Source organism: Gavialis gangeticus, unplaced genomic scaffold (genome assembly GCF_001723915.1).
Source record: "Gavialis gangeticus isolate Ggan-Ray unplaced genomic scaffold, GavGan_comp1, whole genome shotgun sequence".
In the NCBI taxonomy this organism is placed as follows: domain Eukaryota; kingdom Metazoa; phylum Chordata; order Crocodylia; family Gavialidae; genus Gavialis; species Gavialis gangeticus.
The window spans coordinates 47,239,105-47,258,430 of record NW_017728996.1 but is presented as its reverse complement, the minus strand read 5'-3'; the positions used below and the strand labels follow the sequence as shown (position 1 = coordinate 47,258,430).

The 19,326-nt window shown below is 47.9% G+C and overlaps 1 protein-coding gene across 3 annotated transcripts in view; it reads left to right on the top strand.

Annotated features, from left to right (window-relative positions):
- LINGO1 (leucine rich repeat and Ig domain containing 1) overlaps positions 1-19,326 on the top strand; it is a 475,932-nt gene that overhangs the window by 263,736 nt on the left and 192,870 nt on the right. For 2 of the 3 annotated variants that reach the window (XM_019504434.1, XM_019504435.1), the window contains one exon: positions 8,229-8,430. The exons of the other annotated variant lie outside the window; for it this stretch is intronic. The gene's annotated coding sequence lies outside the window, so the exon portion shown is untranslated. The remainder of the gene's footprint in view (positions 1-8,228; positions 8,431-19,326) is intronic. 3 annotated transcript variants of the gene reach the window in all.

The following is a 19,326-nucleotide window of genomic DNA, read 5'->3' as shown; positions in this document are numbered from 1 at the left end:
ATCCCTTCATAGGCGCAGGACACCAGAGTGCCCCTGCGATACTGACAACAGGCTCATTTACCTGTGCAGTGAGAGCAATCTATTGCCCACTGGTGTGACTGGGAAAAGGGGGTAATTGCATATGAATCCCCTAGTCAGCAAATAAAACCAAGGAGAGAGGCAGGCTGGAGGTGAGGAGGGTTTTGGCCTGGGGTCACATCAGTAGCATTAATGCACTCCAGTCTAGCACAGTGATTCTTAGCTAGGGTACCATGAGATCCTGGGGTGCTGCAATATCCTTGTAAGGGTTCTGCGTACTAGATGTGCCAATACCTGCACATGATTCACAGGATAACTCCAAAGTTTTCAAACAGTGTCCAAAGCATTCTGAACTGTTGTGGTCTCTCTGAGTTTTTTGCAACAGAATAATTCCATAGTCAAAAAAGCTAGAAGCTGGCATTTTCTGAGATGGGCCTCAAGTCTTAATGAGTTTGTGAACCACTGGTCTGTTGGTTGTTGGTGAGGTCCATATTAAGAGCTCCTAAAGGTGGTGTCCATTATGTTACAATACAGCAGGCCCTCACACACCTTTTGGCAACACAGTTTTCTGGAAGGGGATTGGCACATGGCTGTAGTCACATCTTCAGCCCTCTCTACCCCATGCTGCAGCGGGCTTATGCCAAGGTGTGCAGGTGGTCTTCTATGCCCTGTCTCCCTGTACTTGCACACCAGTGCTCAGAGCCAGTCACCAGGTCATCCTCAGCATAGGGGAGTTTTGTTGTGACAGTGCTGCTGTCAGTGGTGTGTTTGGACTGCACCTGTCTTACCTGTATATAAATACTACTGAAAATTGCTCTAAATTACTGAAGTTTGAAAAAGCAAAATGACTCCTGGGTGGCAGTTCAGGGAGAGCGGGGCTTCCCATGAGCAAGTCCTGTGCTGCAGGCTGTGTCTTTCTCCGTCTTATTGAGCTTGAGTCTGCATGGAACTGGGCCTCACTGTGCCTGTGGCTGAGGCCAGTCCCTCTGTAGAAGGACTGTAAATCTGCGATGGATTTTGCCAGCAAGAAAATGAATGTGGGAGCTTCTCCCTTGGAACTGGATCAGTAGTTATAGGTCCAAAATCCAGCATTTTCTCCATCCTGGTGAGGTCCTCAGTAGCCTGGGCACGCTCTTTCTACCTGTACCCTGTACTGGTTGATGCCTAAGGGATGGTTTTCCCTCAAAGGTGCTGCCCTTCACAGCCTGGGGAGGGTTTGTCCACATGCATCCAGTGCTGCATGAGGCAGCAGCATGCTACTAAAAGGTCCTTTCCCTCTGGTGGATGTAGTGCATCTTCCTGCTGTGCAGTATGAGGCCAGGGGCTGCTGATCATGATAGAAAGGGGCACAGTCTCTGAATCAGAACTTACTAAACCTCTGAAGGCTGCAAACTCCAGCGGGAGCAGAGCAGGGGGTAGAAACCTCTGTACACACCATGCTCATCCTCCCCCTCAGCATCCACTCTCTGCCATGTGTGGGAATGGATACTGGGTTAGTTGGACCTAGGGTCTGATCCGTTAAATAGTTGATCTTATGAGCATGGTGCCCCAACCCTCTAAGAGCTGTCTAAAATGAGAGACACGAGCATGTGCTTTCAGATGTTGGGCATAATGTCCTTCGTAACATGGGGCTGCTCATTCCTTGCGCCATACAGCCTAGAGCAAAGCTAAGAGCTATAAAGCAGGCTCTTCTTCTTCACCCACCCACTCTGGCTCTCTCTGGAGCGCCCCTTGTGACTTCAGTGGATGCTGTGTTGCAGCAGCTGCTAACCCTCGAAGCCTGGGCTGTCACAGAAGCTGTGCACTATTTCTCAGAGCTCTGGGCATTTTCTATCTACTACAATGCCGAGAGACTTGTATAATTTGCTTTTTAAAAAGATAATTCCCCATTAAACAGAGATATTTAGCTTAATACAAGGAGACAGATCAATCCAGACAGTTACGTACTCCAGTTCCCAAATGTTTGGTTTCCTTTGGCTAAACTTACCAGTAAGAGGTCTTTTTCTCCTTCATAGCAGAGACTAACAGCTTTGACCTTGAAGGGAGGAAAGAAGCAGTTTCTCGCTGTTTTTCTTCCAAAATATTCAAGTGAGAGGGATTTTTGCTTAAACAATTTATGTCCCATGGATAGATTTATTCCATTCAGCTGCCAGCTACAAGAAAGCCCTGTTATTCCCCATGGCATTTTTTTTTCAGAACTAGTAAATCCTACATTCCAAAGCTGATGAGTTTTACTGCTCACAAACAGGAGGGACCAATTGTGCTGGCTCACACCAGCTACTGCACATGCCATTTCAGAGAATGTCTCCCACACAGCTCCCCTTGCACCCCCAGACTTGGCCCTCAGCCTTTCCTGTCACTGTTGACATCTCAGATGGCTCACCTTGCTGCTCCTGCTAGTCCAGCAATGGGGCTTCAAGCCGTTCTGTCAGTACCCCTGGCCCTGCAGAGCCCTAGTTATTGCACTGCTGAGCCCTCTTGCCACTCTATTACAGGTAGCACCTCACTGTTACCTGCAGGTCCAGGTCCAGGTCCAGGTCCTAAGTGCCAGACCATTTTTTTGACTTCCCACTGCTTCATATTCCAGTTTAGAAACCTTACGTACACCAGTGGGTATCTCTATTCCTGTCCTGCAGCACCCCTTTAATCCAGCCAGGTAGTATCATGCAGCTATGTGGACTCACCCTCATTTCTGTCTTGATGCATTGCTGTTTCACTAGGTCTGGCCCATCACACAGGGTGCATTTCAGCTGGAGTCCAGCAGTTATGCTCTTAGCCCTGACCCCTCATGCACATATGCCTTCCTTGGTTTATGCAGTACTCCTACAGTGTTCTCTCTTTTTCAGGTGTTTCAGACACACCAGTTATCCCATTGCACAATTTCAGTCCCATGTGTCCTCTTGCTTTTGTTTAGTTTGTGTAACCATATTATTTACATTTCTAAAACAGACTGGGATGGGTTTTGGTTGGGGAGATGGTTTAAATGGCCAGATGTAGAGAAGCTGCTGTGTTCTGCCCCACAGACAGCTCTGCCAAAGAGCCTTCTGACCTCCAGCTCCCACAGTCTGCTTGTAGCCCCTTACAGCCTTGCTAGCAAATTGCCGTGCTGCCTTTTAGCTAGAGCAGGATGGGTGGCTTGGGGACAGGCAGGGGAGATTGGCTCATTGGCAATTTTGACATTTTTTTGTTCTATTTTTTCTGTTTTGAGATTTTAAAAAAACCTTCAAAGACATTTTGAGAAGAAAAGTTGATTTAAACTGGAAAAAATTGCAACCTTTTCCATTTTGAAATGGCTGAAATGGTCTGTGGCAAATATTTCTGAATTTTGATTTTCAGAACAAAAGAATCAGTGGAACAGCTGTGTCTGGGAGATGTTAGTGTCACTGGATCTGTATTTTTCACCAAAAAAGATTTTGTGCAGAAGGTCACACCCAGCCCTGGATTTAGCACTGTCTCCCTGCCAGCTGTAGGCTGAGGCACCACGGTCCAGGGGACAGAACACTGCACTGGGGCTCAGGAGACACTGGCCTCTTTTCTTGGCTCTGCTATTCCCCTGTTGGGTGACCTTCAGCCCACCTCTCCATTCCTTAGTCTCATCTCTCACCCTCTCTCTGTTTAGATCAGTGGTTCTCAAACTCGTTAGACCTGGAAAATGCCCCCTTTTTTTTTCATTTTGACTGTGGAACTCAAAAGACCACAAGTGGACAGAATGTGTTTGACACTATGGATTCCCACTTGAAATCTTTGGATTTCATCTTGTGAATCACTTGTAGGTGCTGGCTCCCCTAACAGTGCTAATATTGCGCAGCACCCTTGAAATTGCAGCACCTCAAAGTGCCAAGACACCCTGGCTGAGAATTACTGCTTTAAACTGTGAATTTCTGAGTGCTACTGCAGTCTCTCATTTTCTGTGCAGAGTATCGAATGCAATAGGGTTTCAGTTTGGGCTACCATAGTGAAATGCATATCATATCTGTTTTCATTTCAATATATGTCCATGTGGGTCCTTACTGAGACCTCCAAACTTGCTCCACTTACAGTTGGGCCATATTTCCACCTGTAGTGCATCTTCATTGATGGACAGCTTGGTTTGCTCTACCTCTCTGGAGCCTTTCATTACTTTATTGCTTAGGTTTTCTGTCTGCTCCTCACTCTTTCAGACATGAGCACAATGCCTCAGGAACAGATGGACCTAATTTCCGAGCCCAACATCCCTGAACTTTGGAGGAAGCTTGAGTCTGGATCAAATTTGCCTCTGATTGCAGGGGATTTAATCTGACAGACTCCTCTGCAGACAGCCATGTCTCTTCTGGCCCATGGATGTGCAGTGGTTTATTAAAGGCCCAACAAATACCACGTCTTTGCAGTAATCAGGGCCAAGGGAAAGTTTTTAAAGTAACATGCTCTCTCAAGACAGTTGAATCTCTATCTACATAACTATACAGCAGCAATGGTCAAACATCAGATAGGTTGATTCAGTTGGGATGCTTATCCTAAGATGTATCTAATCCTCTTTGGTCTGGAAATCAGGCTGGTGAATTCACAAGAAAAGGTGTTCCTTTTCCTACTCTTGTGTTTTTTTGTTTCTGGCTAGGTTAGAAGTGTAGCGCAATTCTACAGCATTTCAGCCTCTCTGCTCCTGGACAGAGACATGGGGAGGGTGGTGAAAATGAAGCAAACTGGAAGCTGTGAACAAACTTTTCTGTATTTCACAAGTTTAGGGTCCAAGGTTCTGGCATTGGCTCTTACCTTTAGAGAGGGAAAGGCTAGAGGGGGCCATTATGACTGGTTTTTTGCATAACCCAGGCCAGAAGATTCCACATAGTAGAATCTTGCATCAAGTCCAAAACTTTTTGCTTGAGCAAAACTGAGCCCTGTCTTGTAAAAAAAACCTTACTTTTTATTACCATAGTGCCAAGATGTTCCAGCTGAGCTGGGGCTCCCAGTAGGCTAGGCCTTGTGAGGGTGAAGTGACTTTCCCAGAGTCATAGAGCAAGTCAACAGAAGAGCTCAGAACCAAACTCAGGCTGCCTGTTCCCCACCAGGTGCCAAGTCCATTATAGCATGCTGCCTCCCAGGGCTCAAATTTATACTTGGGATGAAACCAGAAATGTGGCAAGTTCTACTATGTGGAATTTGCGAGGGGGACTTAGCTGTGTAAGAAGAATCCCGTATCCAGTTTGATAGCAGAATTTCATCCCTCCACTTTGAATTTGCCCAGTGCCTTGGAATTAACTTTGCTCCCCTTAACTAAAAGGAGAGAATTGGGTGTTGGCTGCAGCCAAGGCTGGGGATTTTGACTGGGGTTTGCCAGTGCTCCTGGTAAGACTATAATCCAGAAGTTCCTGGTTAGAGGGTCTTGACCCTCTGCTCAAAGTCAGTCCAATTGCTGCATTTGGAGTCAAGAAGGAATTTTACCCCATGGTCAGATGGGATGGACTGAGGCGGGGGAAGCAGGTTTGCCTTCCTCTATAGCTGAGGGCATGACCTTGTTCTTTGGCCCTGTCTCCCTGCTTTACCTATGTCATGGTGGTCTTGGTGCTTTGGGGCAGTGTACCCTGCAGTTTGGCAACAGGGTTCATTGTGTAGTTTTAGGAATAGGTTGTTGGACAAGCACATGTATGGGATACTTTGGATAGGGATGATACTGCCTTAAGCAGGGGGTTGGACTAAATGACCTCCAGAGTTCCTTTCCAGCCCTGCTTTTCTGTGATTCTGTGAACAAAAGGACTGTGAGATCCTTTGTGACCCCAAATGCATGGGGATATTGTTAGCTGCCTTAGCTGCCTCCTGCAAATATTGGCCCCTCCTGCCTGGTGTCACCTTGACCCAGGCAGCGAGGCTGGTTTTGTGCTGAAGAGTGCCATCTCTGATCCTTGGCAGAGACCTCATCTCATTGCAGGAGCTGCAGGTTGCTGTAGCACATCTGTACTCCTTGATATGTGAATGCTTGCCTATTTTAAATCACTCCCATAGCCACTGGCAAAAACACCCTGACTATAGACCAAATGGACTAATGCACCTTGAGAACAGGACAAGATGACAGTAAAACCATCATTACAAAGCGTGAGGTGTCATCTAATAGACTGAGCGGGTGGCTACAAGTCAGAGACATGCATGAGTGCAAATCCTGGCTCTGACACTGATCTCCTCTGTGACCTTGCACAAATCACTTAACCTCCCCTCTGCTTCCATTTCCCTCTACATGAAAAGTGGATAATAATCCTTAGCTGGCTCACTGGGATGTCATGAAAATTAGTCAATTAATATGTGTATGATACTTTAAAGAGGGAAAGTGGTGCATTAGCACTGATTATTATTTTATTACCTCTTCCGCCCAAACATATTGTCACCTGCTCATGAGTGTGCTGTGTACCTGGGAGCCTCCTGGCATAATAATTAGGCATTGTTCTTTCAGGCCAGATCCAGAAAAGCCATACAGAAGTGGGCAAGTACTTGTATCCCAGATGGCAAATACAGAGCTGAAATGGTTTGCCCCAGGGGAGACAGCAATAGGCCATTGTCAGGGCTGAGATTAGAACCCCAGTCTCCTTCGACCCACTCCGTAGCTCCCAGAGTATCCTGCCTGCATGGCCAGTTATGGGAACCAGCTGGGCACACTTCTAGTCTGCAAGTATGGTTCCAAATGGAAACATCTACCTCAATCCCTTCTGGGGTTGTAGTCTCAGTGGGGTCCTATAATTAGATCAAAAGCTGAGGCATCAAAGATGGAGAAGACCTCCTGACATCCACTCAGCTTGTCCGTCTGCCCCAGTCACCTCACCACAGGACTGCTTCCTGCAGCACACTCTGGAGTGCTTTGTCCAATCTAGTGATAAAAAACAGAAGCCACGGGGCTTCTGCTTCTTCCCTGCAGAAACCTTTCCTCAGCCTAATAGATCTCTCCATTTACCTCTCTCAACTCCTAGAACATCTGTTCTACTTGTACTGAATATAAACACACATGCAAACCTCCCCTGAGAAGGAAAGACCAGTGGGTGGGAGTGGGGGTTTTTTCTGTAGAAAGGGGAAAGAAAAAGAAGGTGAAAAGGCCTTGGCCCTCTCTGTTTCAGAATGAAGCCCTTGGACCTGTGTCTGCAGCCACTGCAGCAAGGGATAAGGGACCCATCCAGAGCCATTAGATGTGAAGCTTTCCTACAGAATGGCATGAGAGTTTAGCACAAGGGGTTTTCCTGCTCACTTATTTATTGAGATCTCTTAATAAGATCTCTGGCGCTCTGGACTCTATTGACAATAATACACTCCTCCGTAATACACTCCATAGTGGCATGGTGCTGAGTGTAAAGGGATGGACCCAAGCTGTCCTGCTCCAGCCAGAACTCCAAGACAGGTCATACCACCTCCTCCCAGACCTCCAAGGCACACAGCCTCCCCTGGGCAGGACCCTCCCTTCATCCCCAACAGAGGTGGGTTGTGCCTCCCTCTTCTGGGGGGTGGCCTGCTTGGAAGGGCAAGGGGAATTGTTCCCTTTCAGGCAGGGAGAGCAGCTGGGGCTGGCAGGAGGAGAGAGAGCCTCCTGGCCCACCCCCCACTGTGAAAGTGTCAGGCCTAGTCCAGCCCATGCTAGATCTGATGCAGCAAGTGGGGAGGGCTCAGGCACGCAGCTACAGCAAGCCACTGGTTAGGAAGTGTCAGCAAAGTGGCACACAGTTGTTTTTAATTATTGAAATGAAGGTGTTCCAGGCAGGGCTGCGGCATCCTGGGTGGCTTCAGTTGCAGCACTGCCTGTTTTAGCACCCTGCCGAGTGTGATGTTACAAGCACAGCCGAGAGAGAGGTGTTTATTGAGGCCAGCCTTTTAGGCTCCCTCCTGCAACTCCAGAGGTGTGGATTTCACACCACTTGTAAGCCATTTGGGAACTCCTAGCTTTCTACCAGCGTCAACAGGGCACCGGTAGAGGTCAAGCCTATTAGCAGAAATATCCTGGGAGCCAAACTCTCAGCAGCTCTGCTGAGGAAATGCTTTGCAGGTGCATTTTAGGCCTCTTCCAAAATTATTTGCTCCAGTCAGTGCTTTCCCCATGCCTTTGAGAATTTTCAGAGCCCAGGCTTCTCATATTCCAGCCCAAATCAGAGCCCCTTTGTGCAGATTGTGCCACTGTTCTTCCTTTTCCTCCTCTCTTGCTGTAACTGTCATCCTCCTGCCTTCAGCCCCTGCTCACACTCCCTCTGTACCATCCTGTTTTGCAGGGAGCCATGTTCAGAGTTGGATGAGTCTTCAGAGGCATTGCAGCACTTTGAACTGGATTTGGATTTCTTGAAACCCTAGTTGTTGGCTTGGCTAGGACCATCATTCCCTCGTGAACCTTCTGGATCAAGGCTGTCCTCTCCCTCCCCTACCTGGAAGAGTGTCTAAGGTTTCATAGCAAGGCCGTGAGAGTCAGTCAAGACGGTAGGTTCCCAGCCATCCTTTTTTCTTTTTCTTTTTTTTTGGCTTCTTCTCATGTCAAGTTTTGTGCACTGTTGTGTGAAGAACTAGCTTGATTTCTGTGCAGCTCTGTGCTTTCCCCACTTCTGAGAGCCAGGCTCCATCATGCATCAGATAAGTAGGTTTGTCAAGTGCAGGGATGTTCACAGTGACTGGGGCTTGAGTCAGAAGAAATTCTCTGAGGACCTCAGGGATTACATTAAGGAGTGACTTGGGGAAAGGGAAGAGACTGGTGACTCTACTTCAGGACATCCTGCAGTATGGGTCTAGGGGTGGGTCTAGGAGGGGCCCTAAAGAGTGATGCATATGGCATGGGTGGGTCTGGCTGATCACTGTCATCATCACAGCACAGAGGAAGATGAAGATGGTAAACCCCATATAACATCCAGTTAAGAACAACTGTGTCATAGTCTCCATACCTGGTACAAGACCCGTAGCAATGACCATAGCATCATCGGACGTAATACTGGAGAGCATAATGACAACCCCTCCTCATGTCCACTGTCTGTGCCACAGTGCGGCCTGGTGGATAAGAAATCATAGAGGTCATGGTTGTGGTTTAGACAGCCTGCCTGGTCACTAAGCCAGCCAGTTGAGAGAGAAAGCTGAAGGTGCAGGGGGAGGAGGAAGGCAAAGCTTTTCTGGAACCAGTAGGATCAATTTGCCCCCATCCTCTATCACTCTTGCGGCTCCATCTCTTCCCTGATACCTCCCTCATCCAAGGAAGAGGACATGAGAACATAGGAACTGCTGTTTGTTGGTCACACCATCAGTCCATCTTGCCCAGTATTGAGTGTCATACAGTGGCAGACAGTGAATGTTGAAAGGGAGAGTGAACAGGGTGATTGTGGTCTAGTGAATCTCACTCTGGGTTGAGCTGTACCTGGGAACTCTGGCACATCCCCACCAAAAGACCAAGAGATGCTACTGGTGCCAGGCTGGTCAATGAATAAATAGGAATGAGGTGACAAAGAGCCAGATTGCAGTGACTATGCTGACACTGGGTGAGATCCTTGATTGGTATAATCTGGCATAGCTCTGAGGTCTGCAGTGGAGCTACAGTGATTTACTCCAGCAGAGGATTTGGCTCTCTGAGCGGTATTTCACACCAGAAGTAGACCTGTTGAAATGAATTCTTTGTACCATTGGGTGCTGTTTCATGTGACTGAGTACCCAGTTCTGGCCCCAGGAGAACAGGAGAAGCTGTGGGCACCAGCTCCAGCAAGTCACTGCTCCTTGAACAGAGTGAAGCTGCAGTTTCCCCCTCAGTCTTATTCCTGGGAAGGAGCAAAGGGGCCTTATAAAAAATGAGGGATGTACAAATAGGCAGAACTGTTTGGCCCAAAATATAATAAATTAGACAGGGGAAGGGAGTGACTGTGGTAGGAGCGGGAAGCAACAATGGATGAGTCCAAGAAGCATTTGGATTTGTTTTGGGTACTGTAGAGGCTTGGAGATGATCACCCGAAACTGCACCACACATTGTCCCACAGGACCCCTCTCCCCAACCGAAGTTATATTTGTTGTGTGTGGGAGGAGGGTACGTTTCAGCTACCTCCACCTCACAGTGAGGCCAGCAGAGCACTGGGCTAGAGGCAGAGGGCCATATCCTTACTTAATCCATCCAGGGAGCAAGAAGGTGATGTCTGGGGTGAAGCCAGTTAGATTTCCTCTGCATGTTGGCCCATGTTGTAAGTCTACACTAAAAAAGGACAGGGAGAGAGTGAGGGAAGGATTTGAGTAAGATCTGAAGGGGCAATAAAATACAGGCATCTAGCAGAGCCAAGGTTTAAAACACAGGAGACAAGTAGAATGGCATCAGCATTATAAGGTGCAGGGGACATAAGTAACCAAAGAGCAAGTGAACAATGGAGGCAGCTGACCAGCTGGCCCTTGGGATGCTAAAAGACCTGCCGAGGGTATCTCCCAGCCTGCTCGAAGTGCAGCAGGTTGCTCCCAGGCCAAGAGAGTCATGCACCATGTCCTCGAACAGCTGGGAAGAACTGTTGTTAGTGAATAGGTTATTCCCCAAACAGTGCAGCTTTAGATCAGCAGGCCCTACTCACAAATTCATGTCATATTCGGCAAATAGTTTTGACTGCAAAAGAAAACACTGAAAAAAAATGCGAGAAAGTTGAACCATTTCCTTCTGACGTTTTCAAAAACAAAACCGCTCAGCTATCCATTCCACAATGACAGAGCGTTCCCTAATTCAGCCAACTTCATTTTATTTGCAAAGGAAGGTAAAACACCCCTAACATTGAAATGAAAATCTTGGTTCAGATCAAATAAAATGTTTTCTTCAACCCAAAATGGATTTTCCCCCATTTTTTTCTATTCCCCAAGAAAAATTGTGGAAAAAATGTTTTTGAATTACCACAGGTATTTTTTTCCTGCTGGTTTTTTTTTTTTTTTAGTTTGGCCACTGAGCAAAACAGTTCAGTGGTATACTGTAGTCATCAGTTCAAATATCTCTTGCTAGTTAGATGCCTTGAAAACAGTTCCTCTCATTTTTTAAGAGAATTTTTTGTGTTCCAATCCAAATCAGCCAAATCAATTCCAAATCCACGAGTCAGTCAAAAACCATAAGTGGTCCTACTACCGGCAAACATCCTCCACCCCACCTGGGCTTCAAATGTTTCCAAATCCTTTGGCAGGCATCCTACATGCAGGCCCAAGCCCGGAGGCTTGGGGTTTGGATGCCCCTTAGTTTCATTTGCTGTCATTTAGGGTTCCTGAACTGCTGGACCGTGATGGAGGGAGGTTGAATAATTACAGCAAACAGGGACACAGAAGAAGTGGGAGTTTCTCTCAGTTGATTGACTGAGTCCTCACTTGAAGAAGCAGAGTGAGGGTGAGAAATGCCAAGCAGAAATAGAAAAAGAGCAAATTCCCTTACATGGCATCTCTCTGGGGAGACTGGGTCTCAGGATTGCTGAGGGAACAGTTTGGAGTGGTAGGAGGATGCTTTGTCATTAAAAATACAGTAGAAAGAGCTGGGAAAGTGTTGGCTGTGAAAACTGTGAGGTTATTTGCCTAGTGGGTGTGAAGGTGTCAGATCTTACGAGGCGTGTACTATGCATTGCTTTTTAGAGAAATCTTGGGAAGATCCCTTGGTTGCAGTATAGTCTGTACCAATGAGATTAGGAATTACAGGACGCTGTCCTTGGACCCTACGTTTAGTTGAAAAGGCACAAAGCTTCCATCTGGGTCTTTGGTGGTAGTTTTCTCAGGTGTGGTGTAGCTCTGAAGGGGTGTCGCAATGCTTCTTTGTATGAAGAGGTGTAGAGCCTGGCAAATGGCCACACGCTGTTCAGGTCAGGGTTGTGTTCTTAAGGGATGGGTGGTGGCAGGTGGCAGATGCCCTGACAGCATCCTGCAGGATGGCTGTACCAAGTAAAGTGGTATTTAATCCAGCATTTGCCTCTGAAGAGGATTGCTTTCAGCTGGAGTGAAGACTTCTCCCCAGCCTAAGGGATGATGTTATTTTTCTGCTGCTAAGGAGAAAAAATGACATGAACATGCAGGTCTGCATAACAGCAGTCTCACAAAACACAGCCTGCATTGGTCTGTCACCACTGTGCAGGACTGTGGCTTCTCAAAGTGCTGCTGGATGCAGCTGGTATTACCTCCTTTCTCAGTTTTCCCACCCATCATTGAGATCTTACTCTGAACATCCTTGAACAAGCAGGTCCTTTTTTCCAGGGACCACGTTCACTCCAGGCTCAAGTGGCCACGGACTCTATCTCAGTCAGTGTTCATTAATTTACCCTGAGTCCAGTTCCTGTGCAGGCAGTTGAGACTTGGAAGGGATTGACTAAGCTTGTTCTTTCCCTGAGGAGGGCAGAAAGCCCGTGCTCTGCCTTTTTATCCTTTGCCATCTTGCCTTCTTGGAAGTTGCATCATTCCACAAAGTCCATTGCTGACTTCTCTACCCATTTTCTGCTCTCCTAATGCTTTTCAGTCATGTTAACTGGATCCCTGCATTCACCTCAGCCTTTACATTTCCCCTTCTCCCCAGTACTCCCTTCTTCCCCCACAAAATGGAGTCAAGACAGGGACACTTGTCTCCTCTTTACTATCCCCCTGTGCTCTGATAGCTGGATAGCACTCACTAGATAAGGAGCTGGGATAAAGCTGTGAGAAACTCTGCTGACTCCATCTTACCGTTTTATTGCAGTTACTGTACTACAAAGAGTTTATGGGATTAGGACCAGTGATATTGCTGCAGGCAAAGACAAAGCAGACTTGTCCTCTAAGAAGCCATGGCAAAATAGCGTGGCCTCTTTAACTCCCCTGATCCTCAAGGTTTGGGTTGCAGTCTTCTGCGTGAGGATTAGAGCCAGCATTGCTTACTCTGCTGCAAGCACTAGTAGGGGAGCCAATGGGCTTTTCAAAGCAGGGGCAGGGTGGATGGGCAGCCATTTACTGTACCACATCTCAGGGCGCACACAAGATGTTCCAGTGTGTGAGGTATCTGAATTGGGCCAAAACATTCTTTGCAGCATGGCCCCTTCCCTATGGGGCCTAGCAAGTAGGCTGCTGTCCAGAAGACAGTGTATGCAGGGGGAGTGAAGAGGGCATGGAGATCATAGGGAAAGAGCAACAGGAAATACTCAAGGAACAGAGAGAGATAATTAATTAATGGGTCTGCTTTGCCTGCTCATGTAAAGGAAGCCAACCCCTTCCTAAGGAAGGGAACATCCAGATTTGGGCCTTGCATCAGAGAATACAGTGAGCTCATGGGATCAAGAAAGCAGTCCTTTATTCCAAAATGTCTTTTGCTTTTAGAGTGTTGCCATTTGGACACTCTGATGCCCCCAAAGCATGTTTCTACCGCATTCAGAAATGGCCTCTGCTACCAAAGTATGCCTTGTAGAGGACCTGTATCTGACATTGTCCTCTTCTCCCCCTGCTGCATCCAAGCAGTGACAATGGGACAACCCAGTGTGGTCTGATAAGTAGTGACCTTCTTAGCTATTGGATGCAGTCTTTGGCTAGGATCTCCGTTAGGCCACCCCAGCATCTGGGGTGCCTAACAGGACAAAAGAGCCTGACCTTTGCCTCCATGCAACTCCTGTCCCTCACAGCCCATCCTGAAATAGAGCTTTATCCACATTTCTCCTGTGAAAGCCATCATGGATTTCCCCTAACAAGATTCTTTGCTCCTCATAGCAACCGCTACCTTGGCATGATGCTGTCCTTAGCAGGTGCGTGTCAGTCACCTCCTCTCCCTCTTAGTGATTCTTCAGTTTCTTCACTCATCTGTTGCAAAGGAGAGGAGCGGGGAATCCAAGGAAGAGTGAAAGAGAAAAAGGCTTCAGAAGCGTGGCATAAACAAAATCTGTGCTGGAGTGCGGGGGATGCTGACGCGTGTTCATCACCACTTGTTTAGGAGGAGTTACACACAACTCACTCCGGGCTGTGCCGCTCACCCCCAAACTCCTGGCATTCAGAACTGTGCAGCAGGCAGCATTAAAATACAATGAAATTGGCCAGTTGTCTCAGTATTCTGCATACATGATCAAACACCATATGCAGGACATCTGTTTCAATGTATGCTGTTCTCTTCCCTTAGCACAGACTCCTTCTTGAGGGATGGCATATTGACTTGTAGACCCCTGCACCTGCTGTGGCAAACCTCAACTCTGCCTTCCAAGCTAACAAGCTTTGGAGAGGGACATTGTCACAGCCTGGACCATGGGTTTGCAGTGAATGTGCTGCTACTTCTAAGTGGGAGCAAGCTCTTGCCAAAGTGAGGGGCACAGTCAGGCTGAGCCTAAGAAGCTGCTCCTGTCTATCACCCAGCAAGAGGCCCATGTTAGCAATCTTGATCCTGTACCCAGGCATTAATTCCTAGTCAACTGAGCTGGTAGGAATTAGATGTCTCAGACTAGGTTCTTGTAATCTCAGGAGAGAAGAATGGGAGAGGGTTTATCAAGGATAAAAGTGGGTAATTTTAGGGCTGCAGAAGTGGCCTCTACTTCTCCAGGGTGGAGAAATGATGCTCAGCCAGGTGTCTCGTCCCATCTTCCTATGGCGAGGGTGCTGCTATGATGTGGCTCTGTCTGCATGGGTCCAAAAGCAAGCTGGCTGCAGTGCAGTGCCAGGTCTGTCTTCAGAGGGCTGGTAGGGTATTCCCAAGCCTCTAGCCCTCCAGAAAACTTCTGATGGGCATTTGGTGGGGAGAGACCTGCTAGCCATCCCTCCCCACACTGGACCCAGAGGAGGAGTAAGTATCTCAGCCATTCACTACAGACATGAAACAGGGCTAGGAAGCTGCCAGGATTCACACCCCAGAGGGTCTGCCGTACCTGTTATGGATGGGATGAAGCAAGGTGAATTTGGAGCTCTCCCATGAGAAGGAGGTAGATTGAGGAAGAACAGAATCTATCTAGATCCTTCAGGGGATGGATTCCAGTTTGTTTGGAAGGAAGTGAGAGGCTCCTTCCCCAACCAGTGTGTCCAGTCTTTAACAATACTGAGAGTCTCCTTTTGCTGAATCATTTACCTCTCTTCTCCTTTTATTGTTTCTGTCTCCCATTCTCCTTTCTACTGTTCCCATCTTTATCAGCAGCTAATGAAACAGGCAGGGAGAGACCCAATTCGTACAGTAATTAAATTTACTTAGCGGGCATTCAGCTGGAGTAATGAGAAGTTTAATTCAATGATTAGTTTTTGCTTTCATTAATTAAAAATGGAACAATGGTGCAGTTATAGTGGGCTGCACTGATCCTCCTTACAGAGGGCTAGCCATGGGATATGGGAAATTGTTTTTCTTTGGGATGCAAGGGGAGGGGTCCTGTTTTTCTTTTTTTCTGTTGCACCCCACCCCTGCCCACTCCTTTATAAGAAATCTGTTCTGCTCTTGGATCCTTGTTATCTCAAAGCCTCATGTCTTCCTTAGTCAGTCACAGCTGGACCTCTCTCCAGAGCCTGGGGTAGACCATGGTGAGCATTGACTCAAGTGGATACACCTAATGCATACCTTGTGTAATACAGTACCACATACCCCATCTGGAGATCTATGTGATGTGTCAGCTCCAGGAAAGGGTCTCCACCTTTGATGGAGGATCATGAGGGGAGGATCAGTGTAGCCCCAATATCAGAGCTGTGCAGGACAGTGAGGAGATGGAAGGTAGCTCATGCTGAGGCTGAAGTCTGGTGGTGGTGGTGGTGGTGGACTTTGGAGAGATGGAGGTAATCACAGAAGATCTTTTGACAAGTAGCGGTTGTCCCAGAGGGCAGACTTTGATTGTGATGGTTTCTGGAGGGTTGATTACATTTGGCTATAGAGGAATGTGATTGTGGCAGTCTCTAAATGACTGGAGCAACTTATAGGGCTCTGGAGCCTACCAGTGATGGCCTGTGCTCTCTGCAAAGGTAGGGGGCATCCTGTGCATAGATTGTTATACGGCCCCCATAGTGTTTAGGGTGCCTTAGGATGATAAGAGCCACCAGGTGGACAAAGAGAGATGACTTTCTCTGGGGTAGAATGGCCATGTGGGTTTCTGTGGGAATGGTGGAGAATGGCTTTAAGGGTCTCTGAAGAGCAGATGGGCCTTGCTGACATGTCACATAGCTATCCTCTGGATCTTGTGTGGATATCTAGAGCAGTGATGGCCCTACTAGCAGTTGAAAGTGTTGGGTAGGAGGGGAATCTCTAGAGCAGTGGAAACTTTTGTGGGACATGGCATTGTGGGACCCCAAATGACCTAAGAAACTGTACCAGCTTTTACCTCCACAGACTGGCAGGTGCATCCTTTGTACAGCTCACAGAGACTGACTGGCACAAGAAGCATGATTTTCTTTGGGGTATAGGGTGTCTAGGAGTAGCAGAAGCTCCTTCTTATGGGCTCCAAAGCCTTGGATCAAATCCTGGGAGACCTCACTTACATGTCTGGGGATCCCTAAATTCAGAGCATCCACAGACATGGGATGAGCCAGTTGCTCAATGTTTTTCTACTGGTGGTCACATAACTTTCTAAAGCCACAACATGGTTTAGAATTGCTGGAGCTCTCTCTGCTTAGGTCTGGGACAGCTTCAGGGGGTACCAGTTATTAATTGAAGAGGAATGCAGGGCTGCCTCCAAAGTGTTCAAGGGTAGTTCAGAATATGGACAAGGGAGGATAGTCCATGGAAGCAGGTTGGGAAGGTGGTGACCTGGCTCAGGGTTTTGCTAATGTGACAGGGAGGAGGGGAAGTCCCCCCTCCTCCCACAGACTGGGCTGCATCCACAGCTGAGCTCGCCCCCACATCCCTACCACCTTGTCAGTCAGCTCTCACTGCTCCAGCTAGGGAAGAAAGGGGCAGGGCCAGCCCTGCTCTCTGGAGCAGACAGCACAGCCCAATTCAGGGCTGCAAAGCATGTGGGATGCTTGGGGACTGTGATTTAATTTGAACCAAGAAGGGGTCTGGGTCAAAGTTTCATAAACTGGTTTGACCCAAATCAGTTAATTCTGATACTACATTTAACCAGGTTTATCTTAAACCAGTTTCAGCCATTTTGAAACTAGTTTATGTGCACTGAGCTTCTGTTCTGTTACAGGTTTAAACCAGTTTCTGATCACTTAACTGGTTTATGTGTAACTTCTGTCCCTAGCCAGGCTGGCAGCATCAACAGGCAGCGGCAGTGTCTGGGTTTCAGCCTCTGCTCTGCAGCAGGTTTCTGGGAGGAGCAGTCGGGGAAGAAGCCACAGCAGGGGCTGTGGGGAAGCTGTTCAGCAGCTAAGGGGTTCAGAGAATGAAAGAGTGCTGGGAAAGTATTGTTTCCAAAGGGCTCATCTGATGAGAACTGAGGCCTGTGAGCAACACTCTTCCCTGACAAATCTTGGCACAGGGCAGGCCCTGCCAGGATGAGTGCCTTTCTGCATGAGTGCCTGTGTGCACACTGCCAGACCCAAGAGCCTGCTTGTTTCTGAGCCCGAGGGAAGAACTTGGCTCAGCCTCTTTCATTTTCTCCTTTGCAAACAAATTAGTGAAGCTGTGAGCAACGCCAGGGCTGGGAGGGAGCACGGGCTTGCTCGTGCTCGCTCGGACTTTTCTCCCTAGCCCTCTCCCTCTTTGTTTGTCCTCGCTTGCTCCATCCTTCTTTCGCTTCCCTCTACAGCCATCGTTTTTTCAGCCTCAGTTCTTTGCTTTCCAGTCTTCCCACTTCCCATCCCCTTGCTCCACACTTGCTTCATTAGCTGGCCACCATTTCTGGGTCCTCCTTTCAGGGAACATAGCACCCTCATAATTGCCCCTCTTCAGGGGGCTTTCTGTCTGGCATAGAGCTGCTTCATGGCTCCCCCTCAGTGTAACAGGTGCTGAGAATGGGGAAGGGATGAGGATCCAAGAGAAGGAGGAGAGGTAGAGAAGGTATAATGGGAAACATGCTTCATTACAGCTCTTCTCTCTGGAGGGACCTGGGAGCTGAATTGGCCTTTAATTGCCCCAGAAAGCTGGGAGTACAGAGGTGTCTTGGAGCCACTTTTGCACCCACCCCTCTATTACTGCCCCACATGCAGGACTAGCTGAGAACTGGGGCAATATGAGTTAAACAGAATAATTGGGAAAGGGATTTGTTTCTGGTTTGTTTTTTTTTGGTTACTTGGAAAACAAGCTGTTTGGGCTGTAGTCTTTCTGGTGAATAATGGAGCTATTCTTCTCAAGCCTTTCTTTAAAACAAAATGAAACCAACAACTCCATGCCTGTCCCACCAAAGCCACAAAAACGATACATGTTGTTAGCAGAATGAGCAGCCGTCACCTCCTCTTATGCAGCAGCTTCGAGTCAAACCGTCTCTAAGGGGTAAATCAGGGCACCACCCCTTGCGTGACAAGGCAAGTGTTGGGCAAGCCAGGCATGGTTAATAAAGGAGCTTTAAACTGGCTCCTCTGGTTAGGGACTGAGTGAGACAAGGGAGTTCGGGATGCCCTGGCAAAAGTCAGCTAGCACAACAAGCATCACTTTAAGCCAGTGAGTTTTTAGAGTAGCTTAAGGTAGAAAATTGAGGCCTAGAGACAGTTAGTTATCTGCAGTGCTTCAGCTGAGTTTGAGGGAATGAACAGATAGTCTTTGTTCTTTTCAGTTCGCCATTTGTTTAGGCTACTAGATAGGTGCCCCTGAAGTGGTCACAGGACATGAGAGAGGGTTTGCATGGTCCAAGTTCCAGGCAAAGCTTTAAAATGAAGAGCCTGTATTTTTAGTAGTAACCATCCAGGAGATTTGTCTTTTTTATCTCCTCCCTTCCAGAGGAGTTGGGGTGAAGTTGCATGTTAGACTGAGACCATACTGAGGGCTCTTAAAAAAGTGAGCATCCATACATTAAAGCTCATTAACTTGTACTAAGTGCCCTCTGAGCATCTTAAAGTCACACCACTTCAAGTGAGGATTAACTCTGGGCCATGCTACCTAGCACATGTTAGCATAACTTCAGTCGGCTTCATGGAGATTATGGCCATTTGTACATGCCACGGAGGCTTACTTCGGTTTAATTCTCCCTAAATTGAAGTGGTGTTTTTTTTAAAAACACCGCTTCAGTTTAGGGCGAAGTAAACCCCTGTGGCGTGTACACAAGGGTTGCTCCTGATCCTTACCTGCCTCTCCAGTGGCAGGAAGGGGAGGGCAAGCTGCTGGCAGGCAGGGCAGTCCGTGAGCTGCAAGAGGTGTGGGGGCTGGTGCTTCCCTCTGTGGCGGTGCCCACCAGGTGGCACCCACTCACAGGCACCCGGCCTGGGCAGTCCCACGGAGCACTGCAGCCGCAGAGGGAAGCACTGGGCCCCCATGCAGCTCAGGCAGGCTCTGGGGAGGGAAAAAAAAAAGATCAGGCTCTCTGCTTTTTTTTTTCCTTCAATGGAGCCTGCCTGCACGAGCTG